Source organism: Ziziphus jujuba, chromosome 6 (assembly GCF_031755915.1).
Source record: "Ziziphus jujuba cultivar Dongzao chromosome 6, ASM3175591v1".
NCBI lineage: Eukaryota > Viridiplantae > Streptophyta > Magnoliopsida > Rosales > Rhamnaceae > Ziziphus > Ziziphus jujuba.
In genome coordinates this window covers 2,460,001-2,476,167 of record NC_083384.1, presented here as the reverse complement: position 1 = coordinate 2,476,167, position 16,167 = coordinate 2,460,001, and the positions used below count along the sequence as shown (strand labels likewise).

The following is a 16,167-nucleotide window of genomic DNA, read 5'->3' as shown; positions in this document are numbered from 1 at the left end:
ATGCAATCAAGTTAAAGCAGCCTCAAATGCAAACAAAAAGGGCTTGTACGGACAGCATCAACAATTTGGCCGAATTTGCTGTATTGCTTGCTGGCTTTACTGTATTTTACTGTATTAGCCTTTTCTTATTTTTCCAAGCATGGGCAACGTGTGGGACTTCATATTCAGCTTATTTGGCATCCTAAAAAGCATCTAGAAGCTGATTTGAAGCTCAAAGAGGTCCAAGATTGATCAAAGTCAACTTGATCAAAGTCAACTTTACTTTTTGTTTTAGGAAACTACCATTACTTTTTAGTTTTTATTTATTTATTTTCTGGAAGAATAAGTTTAGTAAAGTTATTATTTGATTATTTTCATTGTAAATTAATTAATTCCTAATTCAAAATAAAGGAATTAATTAATCCAAATTAGATTAGGAAATGAGTGAGAATTTCGGCCACCATAGGAAACTACTTTGCATGGCCGGTTTTCCCTTTCGTTTTTAGGGTTTTATTTCATGGCTTTGTAGACTATTTAAATGCTTATTTTTCAATAAGAATACAACTTGGATTTGATTAAGAAAATACTTGTGAGATTCATTATCTCTTTGTTCTTTGAGAACACCTAAAACACCATTAGAGAATTGGTTGTTTTAGCTTGACTTATCAATAGGTTTTCCATCCCCTATTGTGGCGTCTACATTATACCAAGGTTTCTAACCATAGGTTGGTTTGGGGTTGAGGTCAATTCCATTAGAACTTGAACTTAATTAAGATCCGGGCTAATATAATACAGGTTTAGGAGCATGTCATCCTAGGTTCGTATCATTTGGTATCAGAGCTAAATTTTGTTCAGGTTTGATCTATCTTTATTTGCTTTATTTGTTTTTGTGTTACTCTGCAATTTTAGCATTAGGTTAAGGTTGCATCCATCCCATACACGTTCTGCATCTTAAAAAAAAAAAAAAATTCATTCCTAGTTGAATTAGGTTTCCTAGTTTTATCGTATCTTTATTTCTTAATTTGTTGGTTGTCTTTTATCATTGTTCTTGATAATTTTGGTTTTTGTTGATTTTCCTTTGCTGTTTTAGTCTTAAATATCTGCATTCATATATTGAAAAAAAAAAAAAAGAGGAAGTTTGCAGCAACATTTAAAAAAAAAAAAAAAAAAAAAAAACTGCACATTTTGTTTATTTGGAGGTCGCGGGTTTGATGTTTGTTTTGGAGTTGGAATTGAAATTTTGGTAATTATTCTTGCTACTGCAGTTGTTTATGTTCTGTGAGTGAAAAAAAAGAAGGTAAAGCCGAATAAAAAAAAAAATTTTGGTTTGTTGGAGTTTGATTTGTTTGCTGGAATCTTGTTGGAGCTGCTGGGTTTTTTTTTGATTATTTATTTGAGTTTCTGGGGAATTATTTTTACTGCTGGATATTTGGATTTTGGGTGCTTAAATTATTTGGATTAAAATTAGTTAAAGGAAATTGATACAAAACCTGAATTACAAAAAACAACAACCAACAACTTTTCTATATTTTTTGTTCTCTTTGATTCTTGTTCGTATTTGAATTTCTTTTTTTGGAATTTTATTCTTGAACTCATAATCTACTACCATCTGGTGCAGTTTTCAAAAATTCCAACGTTTTCCCATTATTTTGTGTTTTCTTGTCTAGAAAGCCGAAAAATTAGGATTTGTTGGATTCTTTCGGTATTGCCTACTTTTTACTACTGTTTTGTTGGTAAGTTTAATTAAAACATACTAGTGATCTAATTGCTGTTTTGTGGGTGTTTTAATTAGAACTTTGAGATAATTCATTGAGTGGAAGAAGGCAAGAGTGTTGAGCTTAAAAAAGGGTAAAAGCCGAAACAAGTGTGCAAACACGAGTGTCGAGTCGAGTGAAACACGTAAGGGAGTGAAATTGGTAAGGTCCTATTTTATTTCTTTTGCATTATTATACTAACATGGCAGGTTCTAGAATAAGAAGAGGAGATCCACCCTTGAGGATCAATGAGGAGGAGTCCGTAGCATTCCATGGTGATGCCCGAGCTACCAGGAGTGGAGACCAAGTGGACATGAGAGTTGTTTTGGAGTCAATACAGAAGGTTAGTGCTCAAGTTGAGCATGTGAATCAAATGATGGGAAGGCTAGAAGTTTCCCAAGGAATTCTGAACACAAGAAATAGGCAAGAATTCCATGGAGGACGAGGCCTAGGACGAGGAGGTCGTGAGAGACTGAGAGAGGAATTTGATGAGGAGCCATTCGGTCGATACTTTGAGGGAGGTATGGATGAAACTTTTGCTGTTCAAGATAGAGCTGGCCATGAAAGATATAGGAGGGAAGAAACATATGACAATCTTAGCAATCTCAAGATCAACATCCCACCATTCATGGGAAAAAAGTGACCCCGAAGCATATTTGGAGTGGGAAGAAAAGATGGAGATGATATTTGACCGCCATAATTATTCGGAGGCTAAGAAGGTGAAATTGGCAGCAATGGAGTTTGACCATTATGCACTCCAGTGGTGGACCAATGAACAAAACACCCGAAGGAGAGTTGGTGATGACTTGATTACTACATGGCGACAAATGAAAGGAGCCATGCGGAAGCGATTCATACCATCACACTATCATAGGTTGCTGCATCAAAGACTTCAATCTTTATCTCAAGGACATGGATCTGTGGCGGATTATTACAAGGAGATGGAGATGCTTATGATGAGATTGAACTTGAATGAAGATAGGAAAGCAACCATGGCAAGGTTTCTTGGTGGTTTGAATCGTGAAATAGCCAATCAACTAGAATTGCAACAATATGTGGAATTGGAAGAGATGTTGCATGTGGCTATTAAATTAGAGCATCAATTTAAGAGGAGGGGTGTAAGATCATGGTTTGGAGGTGTTTCCAACAGTGAAAGGTCCAATTCAAGTGGCTGGAGGAACAATCCCATCTATGAAAGCAAGCCAAAGCCGAAAGTCAAAGAAGAAAGTTCAAACTGGCCAAGGAAGGAGACTAGAACCAAACCTGTCCAAGCACCAAAGAATGAGGTAAAATTAGATCCTAAACTTTCTAGAACTCATGATGTTGTGTGTTTTAAGTGCCAGGGAGGAGGACACATTGATAGCCAATGCCCGAATAGAAGAATCATGGTGTTAAAGGGCAATGACGAGCTAGAATCGGAAAGTGAAGAAAGTGAGGATGAAGCTAAGCAAGAGGAGGAGGACTTGGAGGATGAACCCGAAACCTTGCAAGCATCCAATGCTGAATTAAACTTGATTTCTAAGAGAGAACTTGCTGCATGCAAAGATGAGGATGAAATTCAAAGAGAGAACATCTTCCACACCCGATGTGAAATTCAAGGTAAGATTTGTAGTATGATTATTGATAGTGAAAGTTGTACAAATGTAATTAGTAACATTGTAGTTGATAAATTAGGCTTAATAACAATTAAACATCCAGAACCTTATAGATTACAATGGCTTAATGATAGTGGTGAGATGAAAGTAGACAAACAAGCCAAAGTAAAATTTAATATAGGTAGATATGAGGATGTAGTTTTATGTGATATTGTACCCATGATTGCTGGACATATACTATTAGGTAGACTATGGCAATTTGATAAAGATGCTACTCATTTTGGTCGAGAAAATAGTATTGTTTTCAGGTTTAAAGGGAAGAAGATCAAGCTAGAACCATTATCTTCTAAAGAGGTTTACAAAGAACGATTACAAATGCAACAAAGGAGAGAAGCCGAAAAGCTCAAGGAAAAAGTAAGTATGGCACCAATGGCTTCACCATCCTTTCAAGAAGGTAAGAATGAGGTTGCTGATCTAGGTAAGGTTTCTAAGGCTCATATTGAGTGGAAAGATTAAGGGAAAGCCGAAAGAGAGGCGAAAGAAAGTGGCAAACCTGACAGCGTGGAGAAGGAAGGGAAATCCGAAGGTTTGCGCCAATCCAAGGTGGGAAAAGGAAAAGAAAGAAAAGAAAGGTCAAGCAGCAACTTTTATTTGAGTTTAGGGGATATTAATAAGGTTATTGAGTGTAAGAAACCTTTGCTGGTCATGATTTATTAAGAAAATTATTTTAATGATCAAACTAACTTTGAAGAACTTGAATTGCCAAGTTCAATGATTTCTATTTTAAAGGAATTTGGAGATGTCTTCCCAAATGAAATTCCAAGTGGACTACCATCCAATCAAGAGGGAAAAGGTGAGCTTGCTGTCCAAGGTAAGTCTTCTAATACTCAGGTTGTATGGAAAAATTTTAATAAAACCAAGAGTGAGAAATTTGGTGCAAAAGCCGAAAGTGAGGAAGGTGATATGGCTGTCAGTGAGAAAGGAAAAGGAAGACAAGAAAGGAAAAATATAAATTTTTATCTTAGCTTTGGTGATGTTAATAAAGTAATTATGAATAAGAAATCATTGCTGACCATGAATTTTAAAGATACTTATTTAAAGATATCTTTATTGCATAAAACTTTATCTGCATTGTTGAGAGCTTTACTTAGTGGCAATATGAAAATTTGGGAACTTTAAAGAGTGTAATTTTTACCATAATGAGCATGTATTTCCAGATTTTATTGTAATAGCGTTTGACCCAGGAGAATTGGTTTGGTTGCACTTACAAAGCCTATTCTAAGCATCCAAGTGGTGGAAGCCGATACGGACCCGGGTGACGGTTTTGGTACATTTTTGGAGTCCGGGAAGCATGAAATGGTTCCAATGTTTTATGGGTTCAATACATATGCCTAATAGGTCATGGAATCAAGTTAAAGCAGCCTCAAATGCAAACAAAAAGGGCTTGTATGGACAGCATCAACAATTTGGCCGAATTTGCTGTATTGCTTGCTGGCTTTACTGTATTTTACTGTATTAGCCTTTTCTTATTTTTCCAAGCATGGGCAACGTGTGGGACTTCATATTCAGCTTATTCGGCATCCTAAAAAGCATCTAGAAGCTGATTTGAAGCTCAAAGAGGTCAAAGATTGATCAAAGTCAACTTGATCAAAAGGCTAGCATTTTTAGTTTCCTAATTTGTTTTTACTTTTTGTTTTAGGAAACTACCATTACTTTTTGGTTTTTATTTATTTATTTTCTGGAAGAATAAGTTTAGGAAAGTTACTATTTTATTATTTTCATTGTAAATTAATTAATTCCTAATTCAAAATAAAGGAATTAATTAATCCAAATTAGATTAGGAAATGAGTGAGAATTTCGGCCACCATAGGAAACTACTTTGTATGGTCGGTTTTCCCTTTCGTTTTTAAGGTTTTATTTCGTGGCTTTGTAGCCTATTTAAAGGCTTATTTTTCAATAAGAATACAACTTGGATTTGATTAAGAAAATACTTGTGAGATTCATTATCTCTTTGTTCTTTGAGAACACCTAAAACACCATTAGAGAATTGGTTATTTTAGCTTGACTTATCAATAGGTTTTCCATCCCCTATTGTGGCGTCTACATTATACCAAGGTTTCTAACCACAGGTTGGTTAGGGGTTGAGGTCAATTCCATTAGAACTTGAACTTAATTAAGATCCGGGCTAATATAATACGGGTTTAGGAGCAGGTCGTCCTAGGTTCGTATCATTTGGTATCAGAGCCTAATGTTGATGATGAGACCGAACCATTAAACACATCAAATGTTGAGCTAAATTTAGTCTCAAGGAGGGTACTTGCTGTTTACAAGGATGAAGAACAAATTCAACAAGAGAACATCTTCCACACTCGTTGTGAAATACAAGGTAAAATTTATAGCATGATTGTAGATAGTGGGAGTTATACTAATGTAATAAGTAACCTTGTAGTTGATAAATTGGGCTTAAAAACAATAAAACATCCTAAACCATACAGATTACAATGGCTTAATGATAATGGTGAGATAAAAGTAAACAAACAAGCCAAAGTAAAATTTAATATAGGTAGATATAAGGATGTAGTTTTATGTGATATTGTACCCATGATTGCTGGACATATACTATTAGGTAGACCATGGCAATTTGATAAAGATGCTACTCATTTTGGTCGAGAAAATAGTATTGTTTTTAGGTTTAAAGGGAAGAAGGTCAAGCTGGAACCATTATCTCCTAAAGAGGTTTACAAAGACCAATTACAAATGCAACAAAAGAGAGAAGCCGACAAGCTCAAAGAAAAAGCAAGTATGGCACCAACGGCTTCACCATCCTTTCAAGGAGGTAAGATTGAGGTTCTGATCAAGGTAAGGTTTCTAAGACTCATATTGAGTGGAAAGATCAAAGAAAAACTGAAAGAGAGGGTAAAGAAAGTGGCAAACCCAAGAGCTTGGAGAAGGAAGAGAAATCCAAAGGTTTGCGCCAATCCAAGGGAAAAAAAGAAAAAGAAAGAAAATAAAGGTTAACTAGCAATTTTTATTTGAGTTTAGGGGATATCAATAAGGTTATTGAGTGTAAGAAACCTTTTCTGGTCATGATTTATAAAGAAAATTATTTTAATGATCAAACTAACTTTGAAGAACTTGAATTGCCAAGTTCAATGATTTCTCCTTTGAAGGAATTTGGAGATGTCTTCCCAAATGAAATTCCAAGTGCACTACCATCCAATCAAGAGGGAAAAGGTGAGCTTGCTGTCCAAGGTAAGTCTTCTAATACTCAGGTTGTGTGGAAAAATTTTAATAAAACCAAGAGTGAAAAATTTGGTGCAAAAGCCGAGAATGAGGAAGGTGAGATGGCCGTGAGTGGGAAAGGAAAAGGAATACAAGAAAGGAAAAATATAAATTTTTATCGTAGCTTTGGTGATGTTAATAAGGTAATTATGAATAAGAAATCATTGCTGACCATGAATTTTAAAGATACTTATTTAAAGATGTCTTTATTGCATAGAAATTTATCTGCATTGTTGAGAGCTTTATTTAGTGGCAATTTGAAAATTTGGGAAATATTGTTTGCTAACTTTAAAAAGTGTAATTTTTACCATAATGAGCATGTATTTCTAGATTTTTTTGTAATAGTGTTTGACCCAGGAGAATTGGTTTGGTTGTACTTACGAAAGGAAATGTTACCTAATAAAATAAAGTCAAAGCTCATGCCGCCTATGGATGGACCTTTTCAAGTTTTGGAGCCGAATAACAAGAATGCCTACAAGCTTGATTTACCGGGTGAGTATAACATGAGTGCTTCATTTAATGTTGCTGATTTAACTCCTTTTACTGCAGGTGATGATCTTGATTTGAGGACAAATCCTTTTCAAAAGGAGGGAAATGATGTGATTCCGCCCGAGCTCGCTCCACCGTAACCCGCTGGGGTGCTGACTCGACACGGATGAAGACTAGGGCAATTACAAGAGCTCATATTAAGAGATTTAAGGACAACCTAGGAGTATTTATACCAGGGTTAATCAATCTCAATAGAGCTTGTCCATACTTGAAGATACAAAGCGTATTCTAAGCATCAAAGTGGTGGAAGCCGATACGGACCCGGGGGACGATTTTGGTACATTTTTGGAGTTCAGGAAGCATGAAATGGTTCCAATGCTTTATGGGTTCAATACACATGCCTAAGAGGTCATGGAATCAAGTTAAATCAGCCTCAAATGAAATCAAAAAGGGCTTGTACGGACAGCATCAACAATTTGGCCGAATTTGCTGTATTGCTTGCTCGCTTTACTGCATTTCACTATATTAGCCTTTTCTCATACTTCCAAGCAAGGGCAACGTGAGGAACTTCACAATAAGCTTATTTGGCATTCCAAAAAGACTATTGAAGCTTATTTGGAGTCCAATTGGATCAAAGAAGGGTCATTACCAACATAGCCGAAAATTACTATTTTTAGTTTCCTAATTTGTTTTTACTTTTTGTTTTAGGAAACTACCATTACTTTTTGGTTTTTATTTATTTATTTTCTGGACAAATAACTTTATTAAGGTTTTTATTTTATTTTTTCCATTGTAAATTAATTAATTCCTAATTTAATATAAAGGAATTAATTAATCAAACTTAGATTAGGAAAGGAAGTATAGTTTCGGCCAACTAGGTTTCTTTATGTGTGTGGCCGGTTTTACCTAGGGTTTTTAGGGTTTATTTTGTTTCTTTCAAAGCCTATTTAAAGGCTTATTTATCAATAAGAATTAACTTTGATTTGATTAAAAAAATATTTGTGAGATTAATTATCTCTTTGTTCTTTGAGAACACCTAAAACACCATTAGAGAATTGGTTGTTTTGGCTTGACTTATCAATAGGTTTTCCATCCCCTATTGTGTCGTCTACATTATACCAAGGTTTCTAACCACAAGTTGGTTAGGGGTTGAGGTCAATTCCACTAGAACTTGAACTTAATTAAGATCCCGGCTAATATAATACGGGTTTAGGAGCAGGTCGTCCTAGGTTTGTATCACCTTAACTACTAGAGCATTGTAAATATTAGGCATCTTGCCTGGTGGAAAAGCTACATCCAATACTGGACCAATGATTTGTGCAATACACCCCAGGTTGTTTTTTTCAAGCGTGGGAACCCTAGGACCAGAAGTAGTAGGATTGATTCTCATAGTAAAATAAAAAGATGTCGAAATTTTTTGCAAAAATTATTGAAATAAAAAAGAAATGTTCGATAGTAAGTTAAGTTAATTGATTAATTCAATATTTCAATAAGAAATAAAAAATGGGTGCTAGCACTCGACTTTGTTAGGGCTGTCCAACCGAATGCAATCCAATTGCTTACTTATTAAATTTCAGTGACTGAATTTTCAAGTTCAACCAAAATCCATTTTCAAAATATCAAGTAGATGAATAAAAATCTTGGGAAATCCTTCATTTGCCGATCATTATAGACAATACGAACCATATTATCTATGGAATTCAAACCCGAACTCTATTCTATTTATGATTCTTTTTTTCTATCTTATCAGCCCTTATTTCATGTCCTATTTCCTATTTCAGCATATTGATTTACGCCTAGTCTATTATTTATTGTATTATTTTATATTATTTATTATATTAATATTATTTTTCTTTTTCATACCCATACCCTTTCTTTCTATTCATGAACGAATTGTACATATTTTTACATTTATGATTTATATATACAACATATATTACTCTAAATAGCGAATTTCTTAGATATTTCGATTAAAAAAAATGTAAGAGATTAGAAACTTTGAAAAACAAAGAGCGGGTTGCGCCATACATATGAAAGAGTATAAAATAATGATGTATTTGGCGAATCAAATACCATGGTCTAATAACGAACCATTCTGATTAGTTGATAATTTTGTGAAAGATTCCTATGTAAAGTTTCATTAACTCCTAATCATGTCGAGTAGACCTTGGTATTGTAAGAATTCTTAATTCATGAGTTGTAGGGATGGACTTATGTCACCACAAACTGAGACTAAAGCAAGTATTGGATTCAAAGTTGGTGTTAAAGATACTGATATCTTGGCAGCATTTCAAGTAACTCCTCAACCTGGAGTTCCACCTGAGGAAGCAGGGGCTGTGGTAGCTGCTGAATCTTCTACTGGTACATGGTCAACTGTATGGGCTGACGGGTTTACTAGTCTTGATTGTCACAAAGGTCGATGCTACGGCCTTGAGCCTATTGTTGGAGAAGAAAATCAATATATAGCTTATGTAGCTTACCCTTTAGACATTTTTGAAGAAGGTTCTGTTACTAACGTGTTTACTTCCATTGTGGGTAATGTTTTTGGGTTCAAGGCCCTGCGCGCTCTACATTTGGAGGATTTGTGAATCCCTCCTTCTTATACTAAAACTTTCCGAGGACCGCCTCATGGCATCCAGGTTGAAAGAGATCAATTGAACAAGTATGGCCGCCCCCTATTGGGATGTACTAGTAAACCTAAGTTGGGGTTATCTGCTAAGAATTATGGTATAGCAGTTTATTAATGTCTTCGTGGTGGACTTGATTTTACCAAAGATGATGAGAACGTGAATTCCCGACCATTTATGCATTAAAGAAACCGTTTCTTAATCTGTGTTGAAGCCATTTATAAAGCACAGGCTGAAACTGGTGAAATCAAAGGGCATTACTTGAATGGTACTGCAGGTACATGCGAAGAAATGATTAAAAGGGCTGTATTTGCCAGAGAATTAGGAGTTGCTATTATAATGCACGATTACTTACAGGGGGATTCACTGTAAATACTAGCTTCGCTCATTATTGCCAAGATAATGGTCTACTTCTTCACATCCACCATGCAATGCATGCAGTTATTGATAGACGAAAAAAACATGGTATGCACTTTTGTGTACTAGTTAAAGCATTATGTCTGTCTGGTGGAGATCATATTCACACTGGTACTGTAGTAGGTGAACTTGAAGGGGAAAGAGACATCACTTTAGGCTTTGTTGATTCACTAGGCAATGATTTTATTGAAAAATATTGAAGCCGCAATATTTATTTCACGCAAGATTGGGTCTTTCTACCAACTGTTATCTGATTCTAAATTCTATTCGGAATATTCAAATGATTTTTATCAAATGACTATTCATTTATTATATTTTCATGTAAATAGGGGCAAGAAAGCTCTATGGAAAAATGTCGGTTCGATTCGATGTTGTAAAGGAGGGGGTTAGAATACAGATGTGGGTTAAGTAAATCAATGGATAGTTTTGGTGGTCCTATTGAAAATGAAAATACTAGTGTAAATAAAGATCCGATTATAAATCATATGAATAAAAAAAATCCCTAATGGGATTGAGAGTAACAATTATAATTATAGTAATGTTGATCATTTAGTCAGCATTAGGAGGTCCATTTGAAATTTCATATCTAATCTAACTTTTTTCTTTAGGGATAGTAATAGGGACCATTACTCCATATATTTTGATATTGAAAATTGAATTTTTGAGACTAACACCGATCGTTCTTTTCTAAGTGCCCCAAAAAGTTCTTTTTATAGTCATCAGAATTCTAGTTATCCAAATAATGTATCTAAGAGTGACGATCGTCACTATTATCATTACATGCATGATACTAAATACAGTTGGAATCACATTACTAGTTTCATTAATAGTGATCTTCATTCTCAAATCAGTATTGATCGTTATATTTTAAGTAGTGGTGTGAATTCCAATGACAGTTACATTTATAGTTACATTCGTGGCAAAAGCGACAAGAGTAGTAAAAGTGGGAGTTTCCAGTATACGAACCAGTACGGATGATAGTGCAAAAACTCTATGAAAAAGAGAGTTTGAGAGAGCTCTAACTGAAATAAGAAAATGAAAAAGGGATTTAGAGAGAGCTCTAACTCAACTAAAAGAAAACAAATTAAAATTATATTAAATTTTAAAAGAAAACAAATTAAAGAAAGCTCTAGCTGAAATAGGGGAAAGAAAAAATGATTTAGCATTTTCTCTAAATCAAATACAAATAAGAGACAGAAAAAGTGATTTAAAGATAACTAAAAAATACAAATATTTGTGGGTGCAATGCGAAAATTGTTATGGATTAAATTATAAGAAATTTTTTAAGTTTTAAATGAATATTTGTGAACATTGTGGACATCGTTTGAAAGTGACTAGTTCAAATAGAATTGAAAGCTCGGTTGATCCAGGTACTTGGAAGCCTCTGAATGAAGACATGGTCTCTAGGAATCCCATCAAAATTTCATTCGTGGGAGGAACCTTATAAAGATCATATTGATTTTAATCAAAGAACAACATGATTAACTGATGCTGTTCAAACAGGCATAGGTTGACTAAACGCTATTCCTGTAGAAATTAAGGTTATGGATTTTCAGTTTATGGGGGGGTAGTATGGGCTCGATAGTGGGAGAGAAAATCACACATTTCATTGAACATGCTACAAATAATCCTTTAAACGGCATTCTGAGTGAGTGATTTCAACTCCATGCTTTCTTTCCTTTGAATCGAAAAGTGAAATCAAAAGTAAAATTAAGGAGAGCCATATATCCTTATCCTTAATTTTATCCTTAATTTAATATTTATTAAATTATTAAATTTGAATTTATTACTTGTTTTGTGGTAACCAAATAGTTATTTAGTTTATAGGAAGCAAAGTCAAAATTCCAAGAATGGATTTTCATTGGTAACATAAGATTAAAATGGAATAAAAATCATGCAGATACTTTTTTTTATCGATAGTCCTGATTACTAATTAGGTCAGGAAAACTCTATCAAACAAAATAAAAAGAGCGACTTCTATTTCTTTCGTTCATGAAATTGGGTAAAGGGTCCTGCATCTTTTTATATCCCTCAAGAATCCCTGATTTTACTAAGGATCTCTTTTGTTGGATCATATTATAACGAATTTTTTCGCGAAAGGAAAAACAAAAATGAAGAATAATAAAAATAAATAATGAACATAATAAAAAAGTGAACGATCATACATATATTGTGTGTAGAAAGATGAATAAGCCCATTTATTTACTTATTTTATTTACATATTTCACTTTGGATTTACATTAATTAGATGATATATATACTAAATATATTCTAGTCTATTAAATACATTACAGACTTATAATATATATTTTTTTAATATATATTAAATATTTTTTTAATATATATTAAATATATTAAAAATATATATATATCCTTATTTTATTATCTTTTGGAGTCTATCATATTCACATAGGTAAATGATCCACTAACCACCCTTCCTTTTGGAGTTGTTAAAAAATACTATGATGGCTCTGTTGCTTTATTATTTCGTCGCTTATTTAGCAATCCCAAAGTTTCTTTTTTTATTTTTTTCAATACAAATAAATAAGATTTTTTTTTTTAATTTTTCGTATTCTTTCATAACATAAATATTGTTATCTTTGGTGTGAAAACAAAAAAGGTTGTGACGCTGAAATAGATCTCCTAATAGATCAGATAAAATTGGAAATACCTTTTCTTTATCTTATACTACTCTTTCGATACATAATGTAAGTATTTTGAAAAAAAATTCTTTTTATATCGAATTTGAAGTGCCATGCTATTATTACTTAATATTCATATTTCCTATAGCGCAAAGGCATAGACTTTGTTTTTTCTCTCAAATCCAATAAAAAACTCGTTGGCACCAAGCATGAAGGAATGCTAGACGTTTGGTAATTTCTCCTCTGACCAGAATAAAAAATGCCATTGAAGCGGCTAATCACATGCATACTATCTGTATATCTGGTCACACAAATTGCATAGTATCATAAATAGCTACTCCGGGTATTAGCCACCCGCCAGGAGAATTTATAAACAAATATAGATCTTTGGTATCATCCTCCATATTGAGATATACCATAACACCACTAAGTTGATTCGAGATCTCATTATCAACCTGTTGACCTAAAAAAGTAATCTTTCTCGATAAAGTCGGTTGATTATGATAAAATTGTATCCCTTAGGAGCCATACATGTGCCTTTTGATGCATACGGTTCAACACAAATTCTAGCTTTCTTTTTTTTTTTTATTCATAGCAAGCTCTTTTTAACTTGTAACAAAGGGGAGCTTTTTCTTTCATGTTTCAAGAAAGATTAGTTTTGGCCTGTTTTAATTTATATATAAATTAAAAACCTATAAATAAAAAAAAAATTCACTAAACTTATTGGACTAACTTCTCATTGATGTATTGTTTCATCTGGATCTAATCCAAATCACGATGCACTTTTCTTGTTCTTGAACGATCTTCTTCAACTTCTTTTAGGTTTAGGGTCTACTCCAAGTAAAGATCTGCCCGATTTGGATTTGCACATATAGGACAAATGCCCTAATACCACGTAGTGTTTATTTTGTTTTTTTTATTCCATTCTCCCACCAACTAGTAATTACAATTAATTTTATTTACGATTTTAGTCTGTATACCCCCCAAAAAAAAGATTGAATTGTACTTCATTGTATTTCACGCTCCAAATTTTTGATGATTCAATCAACCTTTCTTGGGCGAAAGAGAGGATATCTTGATCGGGTAAGAGAAGGAGGAAATACCATATGACCAAATATATCTAACAAGTTGCACTATACATCAATCCACGATATATCTTCCTCTCCGGCGTTTCGAAAATGAACTTTGGCAACACCAATAGGCATTAAATGAAATAAAAATTTATTACTATAGCTCACTTTAATGTGAAAGTGTAACAACATATTTATTGGTATCATGTTCATACCATTGTATTCAATGATCTCGGTCGTTTGGTTACTGTCCATATAATGCATACATCTCTGGTTGCTGGTTGGGTCGGTTTGATGGCTCTATAAGAATTAGTGGTTTTTGATCCCTCCAACCCAATTCTGGATCCAATGTGAAGAGAAGAGATGCTTGTTATACCCTTCATGCCTCATTTAGGAATAACCAGCTCATGGGGCGGTTGCTGTTCTTTGGCTTATGCTTTTTGGCAGCTATCTGGCACTGGGTGTATTGCAATCCAAAAATATTTTTTGATGAACGTACAAGAAAACCTTCTTTGGATTTGCCCAAAATCTTTGGAATTCATTTATTTCTTGCAAGGCTGGCTTGCTTTCGTTTTGGTGCATTTCATGTAACAGGCTTGTATAGTCCGAGAATATGGGTATCCGATCCTTATGGACTAACCGAATGGGTACAATCTGTAAATCCGGCGTGGGGTGTGGAAGGTTTTGATCCTTTTGTTCCGGGATGAATAGCCTCTCATCATATTGCAGTAGGGACCTTTGGCACATTGGCGGGTCTATTCCATCTTAGTGTTTGTCCGCCTCAATGTCTATACAAAGGATTATGTATGGGAAATATTGAAACCGTCCTATCTAGTAGTATCGCTGCTGTCTTTTTTACAGCTTTGTGGTTGCTGGAACTATGTGGTATGGTTTGGCCACTACCCCGATTGAATTATTTGGTCCCACTGGTTATCAATGGGATCACATGATGTGATTCCGCCCGAACCTACACAACCGACAACCTGCTTGGTTGCTGACCCGAGGCCAATCACTAGGGCTCAAACTAAGAGATTTAAGGTCAAATTTGCTACCTTTATCCAGGAGGTAATTTATTCTCAAGAGGGCTTGTCCATACTCAAATATCCAAGACCTATCTTAAGCATACAAGTGGTGGAAGCCGAGATGGACCCGGATAGCGGTTCTGGTGCAATTATGGTGGCCGGGAAGCATGAAATGGTTCCAACTCTTTATGGATTCAATACATATGAGAGGATATGATCCAGCTTCAAAGGCATTTAAAAAGGGGTTGTAGGGACAACTTCAAATTTGTTTTTACTTTTTGTTTTAGGAAACTTCCATTACTTTTTAGTTTCTATTTATTTATTTGCTGGAAAAATAAGTTTAGGAAAGTTCTTACTTTATTGTTTTCATTGTAAATTAATTATTTCCTAATCCAAAATAAATGAATTAATTAATTAGAATGTAGATTTAGGAAAGTAGGAAATTCGGCCACTTTAGGAAAGGTTATTGTATGGCCGGTTTTCCTTATGTCTTCTAGGGTTTATTGTGTGAGTTTTCCAGCCTATTTAAAGGCTTGTTTTATCAATAATAATCAGTACATTATTCATACAGAAAATTATTTGTGAGATTGAATTCTCTTTGTTCTTTTGAACACCTAAAAGACCATTAGCGAATGAGTGTTTTAGGTTTGACTTATCAATAGGATTTCCATCACTTATTGTGGCATCTTCATTATATACCAAGGTTTCTAATCACAGGTTGGTTAGGGGTCAAGGTGACCATTAGAACTTGAACATAATTATATTCGGGCTAATATAATATGGGTTTAGGAGCAGGTCGTCCTATGTTCGTATCATCAAGGATACTTTCAACAAGAAATATATCGAGGAGTTGGTGCTAGGCTAGCTAAAAATCAAAGTTCATCTGAAGCTTGGTCTAAAATTCCTGAAAAAATTAGCTTTTTATGATTACATCAGTAATAATCCAGCAAAAGGGGCATTATTTAGAGCGGGCTCAATGGACAATCGGGATGGAATTGCTGTTGGGTGGTTAGGACACCCTACTTTTAGAGATGAAGAGGGTCATGAACTTTTGTACATCGTATGCCTACTTTTTTTGAAACAGTTCCGGTTGTTTTGGTAGATGGAGATGGAATTGTTGGAGCTGATGTTTCTTTTAGAAAGGCAGAATCGAAATACAATGTTAAACAAGTAGGTGTAACCATTAAGTTCTATAGCAGAAAACTCAATGGAGTTAGTTATAGTGATCCTGCTACTATGAGAAAATATGCTAAACGTTATAAATTGGGTGAAAATTTTGAATTAGATCGT

General features: G+C 34.3%; 4 pseudogenes; 3 read left to right on the top strand and 1 right to left on the bottom strand.

Annotated features, from left to right (window-relative positions):
• LOC125419334 (ATP synthase subunit beta, chloroplastic-like) overlaps positions 1-8,489 on the bottom strand; it is a 32,359-nt pseudogene extending 23,870 nt beyond the window's left edge.
• Positions 8,490-9,291: 802 nt separating this feature from the next.
• Positions 9,292-10,397, top strand: LOC125419262 (ribulose bisphosphate carboxylase large chain-like; annotated as a pseudogene).
• Positions 10,398-10,437: 40 nt separating this feature from the next.
• LOC132804224 (acetyl-coenzyme A carboxylase carboxyl transferase subunit beta, chloroplastic-like) lies at positions 10,438-11,799 on the top strand (annotated as a pseudogene).
• Positions 11,800-14,062: 2,263 nt separating this feature from the next.
• Positions 14,063-16,167, top strand: part of LOC132804321 (photosystem II CP47 reaction center protein-like) — a 2,329-nt pseudogene continuing 224 nt past the window's right edge.